This window comes from Bos grunniens, chromosome 9, assembly GCF_055505025.1.
Source record: "Bos grunniens cultivar Pamir isolate PY7600 chromosome 9, Bosgru_T2T1.0, whole genome shotgun sequence".
NCBI lineage: Eukaryota > Metazoa > Chordata > Mammalia > Artiodactyla > Bovidae > Bos > Bos grunniens.
In genome coordinates, this window is record NC_141173.1 from 51,852,834 (window position 1) to 51,863,045 (window position 10,212).

Consider the following 10,212-nt stretch of genomic DNA (forward strand, 5'->3'; position numbering starts at 1 on the left):
TGAATCAAAAACAATTTAATTAACTCACCATTAGTAAAAGGCTTTCCTTGCTTGGCTAACAAATGAGCCACTTACAAACTTACTTTGCAGCTTTATTTTCATTTTTTAATTATTGCAGACATTCTGCTGTGATAAGATACCTTGTTTTAAATTTTCTAATTTTTCTGGCCATTGCATTCCTATGAATTGAGACTATTGTGGTGAGTGCGTAGTATGGTAATTCCCATGTATGTAATAGTCTTCCAGAGTGGCTACAGTGTCACTGCATTTTAAACACAATGCTTTGCCCTCTAATTTGGTAACAAAATAATCCATACTCCTCCGTGCCTTAAATACATGACACTTGAATTTACTTTTCTGTTTTGTTGTTCCAACTTTATGGGTATGCATTAGTAATAAAAACTTTTAAAATATTGTGGAATGACAATACGTGTGGCTTTCAGAATGTTGGTAGTAATAACTGTATCACTACGATTTATAATGTGCCAAGCAGCAGTGCAAAATGATGAGAGCATCAGGTAGGTCTCTGTCGCTGCTACTCAACTCTGCCTTTATAGTCTGGAAGCCACCATTGATAAGTGAATACGTGTAGTAACATTCCAATAAAACTGTATTTCTGGACACTTAAAGTTGAATTTCATGTAATTTTCATGTGTCACAAAATATAATTCTTCTTTTGATATGTTTATTATTAGCTTTTTTCTAATGGAAATGGTAAAAAACATTTTTAAGTTGCAGTCTGAATTTGGCTTGTGGGCCTAATTTTTGACCCCTTTAGGAGGAGATTCTGAAATCAGTTAGTGCAGCTTTGCCCATTCCTAATTTTATAAATCAGAATCAAACCTGTTCTCAGCTTTTATCTTTTTCATTTTACCATTTAGATTTTAGAATTAAGAACAGTATTTTGCTAACTTAAGCTAAACTAAGCTAAGTGAAAGTAGCTCAGTTGCGTCTGATTCTTTGTGACCCCATCGACTATACAGTCCATGGAATTCTCCATGCCAGAATACTGGGGTGGGTAGCCATTCCCTTCTCCAGGGTATCTTCCTGACCCAGGAATCAAACCAGGGTTTCCTTTGTTGCAGGCAGATTCTTTACCAGCTGAGAGACCAGGAAAGCCATTTTGCTGACTTAGAGAAAATAAAACTTCTGTCATGACAAGAATTTTGGATCTTTTGATTGAGATATTTTTTGTTGAGGTATATTTGACAATTAAGAATGGTATATATTTTAAGGTATACAATTTGTTAATTTGATATACATTGTGAAAAAAATCACCACATTCAAGCTACTTAATATATTCTCCTATTCAGATAGTTAACACTTTTTTTTTGGTGGTGACAATAAGATCCACCCTATTAGCGAATTTTAAGTATACAGCGAAGTATTGGTAACTCTAGTCACACTGTTGTACATTAAGGCTCCAGAACTTACTATGCTTAACTGAAACTTTGTACTTTTTCACCAACATCTCCCCATTTCTTCCTCCTAAGTCCCTGGTAACCACTATTATATTCTCTGTTTCTATGAATTTGACTATTTTAGATTTCACATAGAAGTGAGATCATGTAGTATTTTTTTCTCTGTCTTGTTTCACTTAGCACAATGTCCTCCAGTTTCATCCTTGTTGTAGATAGCAGGATTTCTTTTTTAAGGCTGAATAATATTCTATTTTACACATAGATGCACCACATTTTTTTATTAATTCATCTCTTAACAGACATTTAGGTTGCTTCCCTATCTTGGCTTCTGTGAATGTGTGAATAATGCTGAAATGAATGTGGAAGTGCAGATTCTTAGAAATGGGATTGCTGGATGCTGTGGTATTTCTGTTTTTACTTTTTTGAGAAACCGCCATATTGTTTTCATAAAGGCCATACCAATTTATATTCCTACCAACAGTGTACAAGGGTTCCCTTAATAAAAGTGAATATGTAGATTATCCATTAAAGTTTAAAGCCTGATGACCCATTAGTGCTAGCATTGTCAACTGACTTTTTAAATTTTTTATTATTATTTATCTTAGAATTTTGGTAAGACAAATGACCTTCCTGGTGGCTCTTAATAGACAAAGATATCTCCCTGACTCTGGGAGCATAATTAAAGGATCCTCTCAATTTAAATTGCTTGTATAAAAATAAACAATATGCAGCAAAATGTTTAGGCAGTTAAAATTCTTCCTTTCCTTTTGAGTGATTAATTGTGAGCCAATATGTAGCAAAGCAAAACTGATTTCTTGGCAGAATTGTTTTTATTTTTTAGCGTTTCCCTAGGAATTAACTTAGAAACTGAAAACTCATAATTTGCAAGTGTAAAAATACTAACCAAGAAAGTAAGTAAAAATTACGTACCATGTATATTATTAGTGAATTTTCTGGATTTTCATTTTTTACTTAAAGGTATTAAAGGATGCTTTTTTGCTTTAAGGTATTAAAGGATGCCTATTACTGACAGTACTTTTCAAAGCCATTTATCAGTGTTGCATCTTAGTTCTCCATTTAGCACATTTAATATTGATACTTCAGAATAACTCTTTTTTTAAGTTACTCCAAAAATTTTGTCAGTGACCCCTAACAGATTGTTATCTATTGCCAAAACACTATTCTAGCAGCTCTGGTTTTATACGTGTAGCCCAGTTCTCTAGCAGTACATTAATGTCAATAAGCAAATGAGGTGATTGGCACCTACAGCTGCAAGTCAAAAGGGAAGAGATAAATTAATCAGAGATGATTTATTATGTATATTTTATATATTGCTTTATGAATGTGGATAGAGGCCAAGATTTTTCCTTTGGCAGAGCAGAGTGTCTTTAATATTTTTGTTTATAAGTCTAAATTTTTGGCTTAAATTTTTGTGCATATGAATACAATTAATGGTTGATTTGATTTTGAAAGGAAAAAGGCTATTATGTTAAAATAGACATTTTCAGATGAAGGAAGATTTTTATCAATGTATTTGGTAAAGTAGATTAGTGCAGTCTTAGCTGTAAAATTTTTAAGGAAAAATTTTAAAGCAAAACAGTCATATGATCAGATAAGTTATATAGATTACACCAAAGGAAAAAAAAAAAAGCTCTGTTACAAATGAGAAATCTGTACAGACAACTGACTGAGATGTTTAAAATTTTATTTGTATAAAAATTCTGTTCAATGCCTAATGATTTTTATTGTTCATATTATTCTGTACTTTAGAATAATAAGATAAGCTTGAGTATCTCATTAGCTCACTTTCAAAACTGATCATTTCAGGACACTGCTGAATATAATGGAAGGTTTGGGTAAATAGGTTTGTGTCACAGTTTCTATGAAATTAGACGAGAATAAGCCTGGAAGATAAGCTATCATCTATGTGCTGAACGGTAGCAATCCATCCTTATGCTATGAAATGCCATTGGCTCGGGTGCATATTGTAAACTGTAAAATTACATGAGTCTGCAATTAAACTGTAAACTGCAGTCACACTGTTATTTACTTTTCCTTTATACTTTCTCAGTAGTTACCCCAAATAAGAGTTATTCACTTGCAGTTTGTTTAATTTATTAGTTTTGTATTGTTTGGTATTGTTATTAGTTTAATATAGTGTTTGCCTACTTTTAGTTATAAAGTATTGTGTACTGTGGTACATGCTTTTTGTAGAAGCCAAGTACTTCCCTACCAGTTAGCTCCTAAGTTGTTCCACAGTTTTTAGTCACACCCAAACTACTTCTAGTGAGCTAGACTGGAATAAATGTCAAGATAAAACACATTCATCCATCCACTTAGTCAACGGTATGTATTGACACTGGTAGCTCAGTTGGTAAAGAATTCACCTGCAATGCAGGAGACCCTGGTTCAATTCCTGGCTCGGGAAGATCTGCTAGAGAAGGGATAGGCTACTCACTCCGGTATTCTTGGGCTTCTCTTGTGGCTTAACTGGTAAAGAATTTGCCTGCAATGCAGGAGACCTGGGTTTGATCCCTGGGTTGGGAAGATCCCCTAAAGAAGGGAAAGGCTACCCACTCCAGTACTCTGGCCTAGAGAACTCCATGGATGTATAGTTAGCTCCTAAGCTGTTCCACAGTCTTTAGTCACACCCAAGCTACTTCTAGTGAGCTAGACTGGAATAAATGTCATGAGATAAAACACATTCATCCATCCACTTAGTCAACGGTATGTATTGACACTGGTAGCTCAGTTGGTAAAGAATTCACCTGCAATGCAGGAGACCCTGGTTCAATTCCTGGCTCGGGAAGATCTGCTAGAGAAGGGATAGGCTACTCACTCCGGTATTCTTGGGCTTCTCTTGTGGCTTAACTGGTAAAGAATTTGCCTGCAATGCAGGAGACCTGGGTTTGATCCCTGGGTTGGGAAGATCCCCTAAAGAAGGGAAAGGCTACCCACTCCAGTACTCTGGCCTAGAGAACTCCATGGATGTATAGTTAGCTCCTAAGCTGTTCCACAGTCTTTAGTCACACCCAAGCTACTTCTAGTGAGCTAGACTGGAATAAATGTCATGAGATAAAACACATTCATCCATCCATTTAGTCAACAGTATATATTGACAACAAAACTATTTTGATATGTGTGCTAGGCAAAGATTAGGGGTGGGGCAGGTTTGCAGAATGTGTATAAAAACAAAGTAATTTTCAAAAATGGTTATGTGCCAAGAAGAAATTTTATGGTGAATAAGTATGGGATACAATGAATTCAACAAAGTTAGGTTTCTTTACTGCTGAACTTTAGAACCTCTTCTATATAATGGACATGATAAAGGTGAGATAGAGTGGAGATTTGTAGTGATTGCCAATTTTCCAGGGAATACCTGTAAACATTTCTTGGAAACTTTAATTTCTTAGAGCACAGTTTGGAAAATGCTGCTAAGCAGCATAATATAGTATAGTATCAAAAGTATTCACTACAGTAATTTTTAATTATTTGCTAAAGATTATGCATTGTAATTTGTTTCTATGAAAAATATTTTTAATTTTTATTTAAGAAGATTAGGAAGTTGACTAATACTTTGATGATATAAATTAAAAAAAAATTCTGAGCATGATTACTTTATACTTTGGCCCATAATTTCTAACTCAATTTTTATTCATATATTAGATTTTCAGAATATGTGTTTACCATTGGTATCCTAAAATTCTGTGAAATATGAATCATGGTCTACCCATTGGAAATGCATAAAGGAACTGCTGCAGCATCTGATTATTTTTAATATTTATTTCAGTATTAATAACATTGAATCGCAATAGAATTTCACTGTCAAGTTAATTTGTATGTTATACTAGCCCATAAACTATTCTAATAATCAACTGTGTAGTAACAGAAAAAACTAGAAATTTTAGGTTAACTTTATCAGTGACTATTTTTAAAATATTTATATATAATATATTTTTAAAGGTATAGTAAGAGCATTTACTACTGTCATCTGTTTTGCTAAAGTCTTCAAATAAAGGAAGGTAGTAATTTATTATGAGAACCATTTCTTCCCTAATAGATACTTTTACATGAACCCTATTCATGAATTGGAGAAGGAAATGGCAACCCATTCCAGTGTTCTTGCCTGGAGAATCCCAGGGACGGGGGAGCCTGGTGGGCTGCCATCTCTGGGGTCGCCCAGAGTTGGACACAACTGAAGTGACTTAGTAGTAGTAGTATTACATGTTAGTTACCTATATATACATGTATTTATTTCAATCTCACAAATAAATGTGTGTTTAATTTCTCTTATAAACCTTTTTAAAGTAGGAAGTTATATTTCAGCAATGTGTTCTACAGAATATTTATAAATTGATGCTAAGATTACAACAAAAGCTAGAAAACTGTTAATACTAACACACATTCTGGCATACAGTTGTTCTTACTCGAGAGATTTTTTGCTGACAGACACCTCAAATAAAGAACTGAGAGTGTTGAAGCCCTGCTAACTTGTTTAAAAGTCTTAAAGATAATCATACCCAATAAAGTCTAAAATAAATAGGTATACATTTTTATAATCAGAAATATTTCTAAAGTTGAAAGACCTTTAACTGTGTTTTCAGCATACGTTACTCTTACTATTTGTCAGCAGTATCTGGCCCTGTGTATCTGCCCAGAAAGTAGAAAAACTTGTAGACTATTGAATGACTGTTCAGCTTCTGTCTTCCAGAGTATCTTCTGACTTCCCATCTGTGGGCACTCCTTGTCAAAATCAAGGGTCCCATGTCTTATGCTGGGCGCACCAATTTTCTGTCTCGAGTCAGTGGAGCAGCTCTCCTGGTGCTCTCTCCTCACTGCCTTCTGTTCTTCTCAACCTCTGTACCAAGCCACTGGTGGTGGTGCTGTTCAGTCACTAAGTCATGTCTGACTCTCTGTGACCCTGTGGACTGTAGCCATGCTCCTCTGTCTATGAAATTCTCCAGGCAAGAATACTGGAGTGGGTTGCCATTTCCTCCTCCAGGGTGTCTTCCTGACCCTGGGATTGAGCCCACATCTCCTGCAATGGCAGGCAGATTCTTTACCACTGAGGCCGCCAGGGAAGACTATAAAAAGCCACTAGCTCCCATTGTAATTCTGTAGCTTCAAATCCTTACCCCATAAATCAAATTAGAATGTCTATTTTATTAATGCTTTGAACATTAAAATATGAAATGTTAAAGAAGTTGAATTTATAACCCTATTGGTACACTGATAAGTGTTTAGACACCAACTTTCTGGTGGAGGGGGGAAAAGCCCTGATTTGTAGTGCTTTCCAATTTTTGTCTTCTAAACTCTCCCACTGTGACTGATTTCAGGCTATCAAGGTGAAGCCCTTCAAGGCTGAGTTGGGATGAGATTCGCACACTGTGAACTGGCTTCAGTTCACACCACCACCGGATGATATTATTAAACACTGATAGGCAAAATACACCTATTGCTAGCTTTTTCCCAGAGGTGATATTAATATTATCTGTAATCAAGTGGTCCTTCAAACTCTATGAAAATTTTCCCTGCCACTGAATACACTGAAAGAATAAAATTCAAAAATATTTTGTCTGAGCTGATATTCAGTAATCGGTAGGAGAATGAAGAATATTAAGAAGAAAAACTTTGAAAAAAACTCATAAGAGAAGCAAGTTGTTTCTTCTACTGTGAAACCAACACTGGCCATGAGATTATAATTTTAAAAAAATATTTCCTTATATTTCCATGGACTCTGAAAGTTATATCCCCAGATAAATTGTGACATTTCCTCTCTGCATGTTGGTGCAATTTTATATTATGAAATTGTCATGTAGATTCATTACACCTATTTTCTAGACACAAATGACCATAACTGAAATATGTACCTATTCATATACTGACAGCTAAACTATGTAAGATCATTCTATCACTAATATATCACAGGCACATTGATAAGATATTTACACATTTTTTATAACAAAGATTTGGGGCTTGGGAACCTCAAAACTTTTGATATTTTTCTGCTTCAGGTACCAGATTTTTGCTCTGGATATGGAAGCATTTGTGTGCTAGCTTTATCAGGTTACAATGAATAACAATCTCAAAATGTCAGTGGCTTTCAGTAACATCTATTTCTCACTCGTGGCAAGTGGGCTTCTCTGGATTGGTTGCTGTGGCTGTCCTTCAAGGTGTGGTTCCGGCTCAGGTCTGCCTCACCAGGACCCAGGCTGAAAGAGAAGGGCTCATTTGGGATATACCCTTGCAGTGGCAGGGGCCACTGATGCAGGAGAATTGGCAGCAACAAGAAATGCATCCCAAAGTGTTTAAGTGTGTATGTGTGCGTGTGTGCTAAATAGTTTTGGTCATGTCCGACTCTTTGTGACTCAACGGACTGTAGCCACTAGGCTCCTCTGTCCATGGATTCTCCCGGCAAGAATACTGAAGTGGGTTGCAATGCCCTCCTCCAGGGGATCTTCCAGATCCAGGGATCAGATCCACATTTTTTTATGTCTCCTGCATTGGCAGGTGGGTTCTTTACTACTAGTGCCACCTGGGAAGTCCCTTAAGTGTGAATAGTGCTCATCAAGTCTTCATATTGTGTTGGTCAAAGAAAGTCATGTGACCCAGCTCAGTCATTGGGCAAGAAGGCTACTCATCCTATTGGAACCATGGTGAGTCATCACCAGCAGTGTTGGGAACAGGTAATTCTGAACACTGATACCATGTGCATGCACGTGGGTGCTCAGTAGCTAAGTCATGGTGGACTCTTTGCAACCCCATGGGCTAGACTCCTCTGTCCATGGGATTTTCCAAGCAAGCATACTGGAGTGGGTTGCCATTTCCTCCTCCAAGGGATCTTTACAACCCAGGGATTGAACCCAGGTCTCCTGCGTCTCCTGCACTGGCAGGCGGATTCTTTACCACTGAGCCACCAGGGAAGCCTCGGTCTACCACAAATATGTGTGGTCACTATGAGTAGCCCAAGTATGTCAAAGTAATATGAAAGAAAATACCATGTTAATGTTTTTAAAGAAGAAATAGATTACTGATTACATTGGTTTGGGTTCAGGATTTTTGGAAGGATTCTCACTCTTTGTATTTTTCTATTTCATTTTTTGGAAAATAAAAAGATTCCCAAATATTACTATCACTTAAGCCTGTATGAAATTAAAAATATGATAAAAATCACAGGAATATTTATAGACAAGTGATGGTGTAGTGATGGAAACAGCAGAGGCAAAATGGGAGCCATGTGTCCAGTCTGGACTGTTTGGCTATTAATTCAGTTTTTCTGAGTCTCAATTTTCTCATCTGTAAGAAAGTTGTTCTACAAGTTTCCTAAGGTCATTCTTACTGTAAATGTCTCATTCTAATGGTTTCTTATTGTCATCTAATCAACAAAGCATATCCTTCTACAATTTTTTATTATAGTTTAACTCACTTTTTCTTAGAATTAAGAGAATTCCAGAAACATCTATGTCTGCTTTATTGACTATGCCAAAGCCTTTGACTGTGTGGATCACAATAAACTGTGCAAAATTCTGAAAGAGATGGGAATACCAGACCACCTGACCTGCTTCTTGAGAAACCTATATGCAGGTCAGGAAGCAACAGTTAGAACTGGACATGGAACAACAGACTGGTTCCAAATAGGAAAAGGAGTACGTCAAGGCTGTATACTGTCACCCTGCTTATTTAACTTCTATGCAGAGTACATCATGAGAAACGCTGGGCTGGAGGAAGCACAAGCTGGAATTAAGATTGCTGGGAGAAATATCAATAACCTCAGATATACAGATGACACCACCCTTATGGCAGAAAGTGAAGAGGAACTAAAAAGTCTCTTGATGAAAGTGAAAGTAGAGAGTGAAAAAGTTGGCTTAAAGCTCAACATTCAGAAAACTAGGATCATGGCATCTGGTCCCATCACTTCATGGGAAATAGATGGCGAAACAGTGTCAGACTTTATTTTGGGGGGCTCCAAAATCACTGCAGATGGTGATTGCAGCCATGAAATTAAAAGACACTTACTCCTTGGAAGGAAAGTTATGACCAACCTGCTGCTGCTGCTGCTAAGTCGATTCAGTCGTGTCCGACTCTGTGCGACCCCATAGATGGCAGCCCACTAGGCTCCCTCGTCCCTGGGATTCTCCAGGCAAGAACACTGGAGTGGGCTGCCATTTCCTTCTCCAATGCATGAAAGTGAAAAGTGAAAGTGAAGTCGCTCAGTCATGTCCGACTCGTAGCGATCCCATGGACTGCAGCCTACCAGGCTCCTCCGTCCATGAGATTTTCCAGGCAAGAGTACTGGAGTGGGGTGCCACTGCCTTCTCCTAGGTAGCATATTAAAAAGCAGAGACATTACTTTGCCAACAAAGGTCCATCTAGTCAAGGCTATGGTTTTTCCAGTGGTCATGTATGGATGTGAGAGTTGGAATGAAGAAAGCTGAGTGCCGAAGAATTGATGCTTTTGAACTATGGTGTTGGAGAAGACTCTTGAGAGTCTCTTGGACTGCAAGGAGAGCCAACCAGTCCATCCTAAAGGAGGTCAATCCTGGGTGTTCATTGGAAGGACTGATGCTGAAGCTGAAACTCCAATACTTTGGCCACCTGATGCGAAGAGTTGACTCATTGGAAAAGACCCTGATGCTGGGAGGGATTGGGGGCATGAGAAGAAGGGGATGACAGAGGATGAGATGGCTGGATGGCATCACTGACTTGATGGACATGAGTTTGGGTAAACTCCAGGAGTTGGTGATGGACAGGGAGGCCTGGTGTGCTGCGATTCATGCGGTCGCAAAGAGTC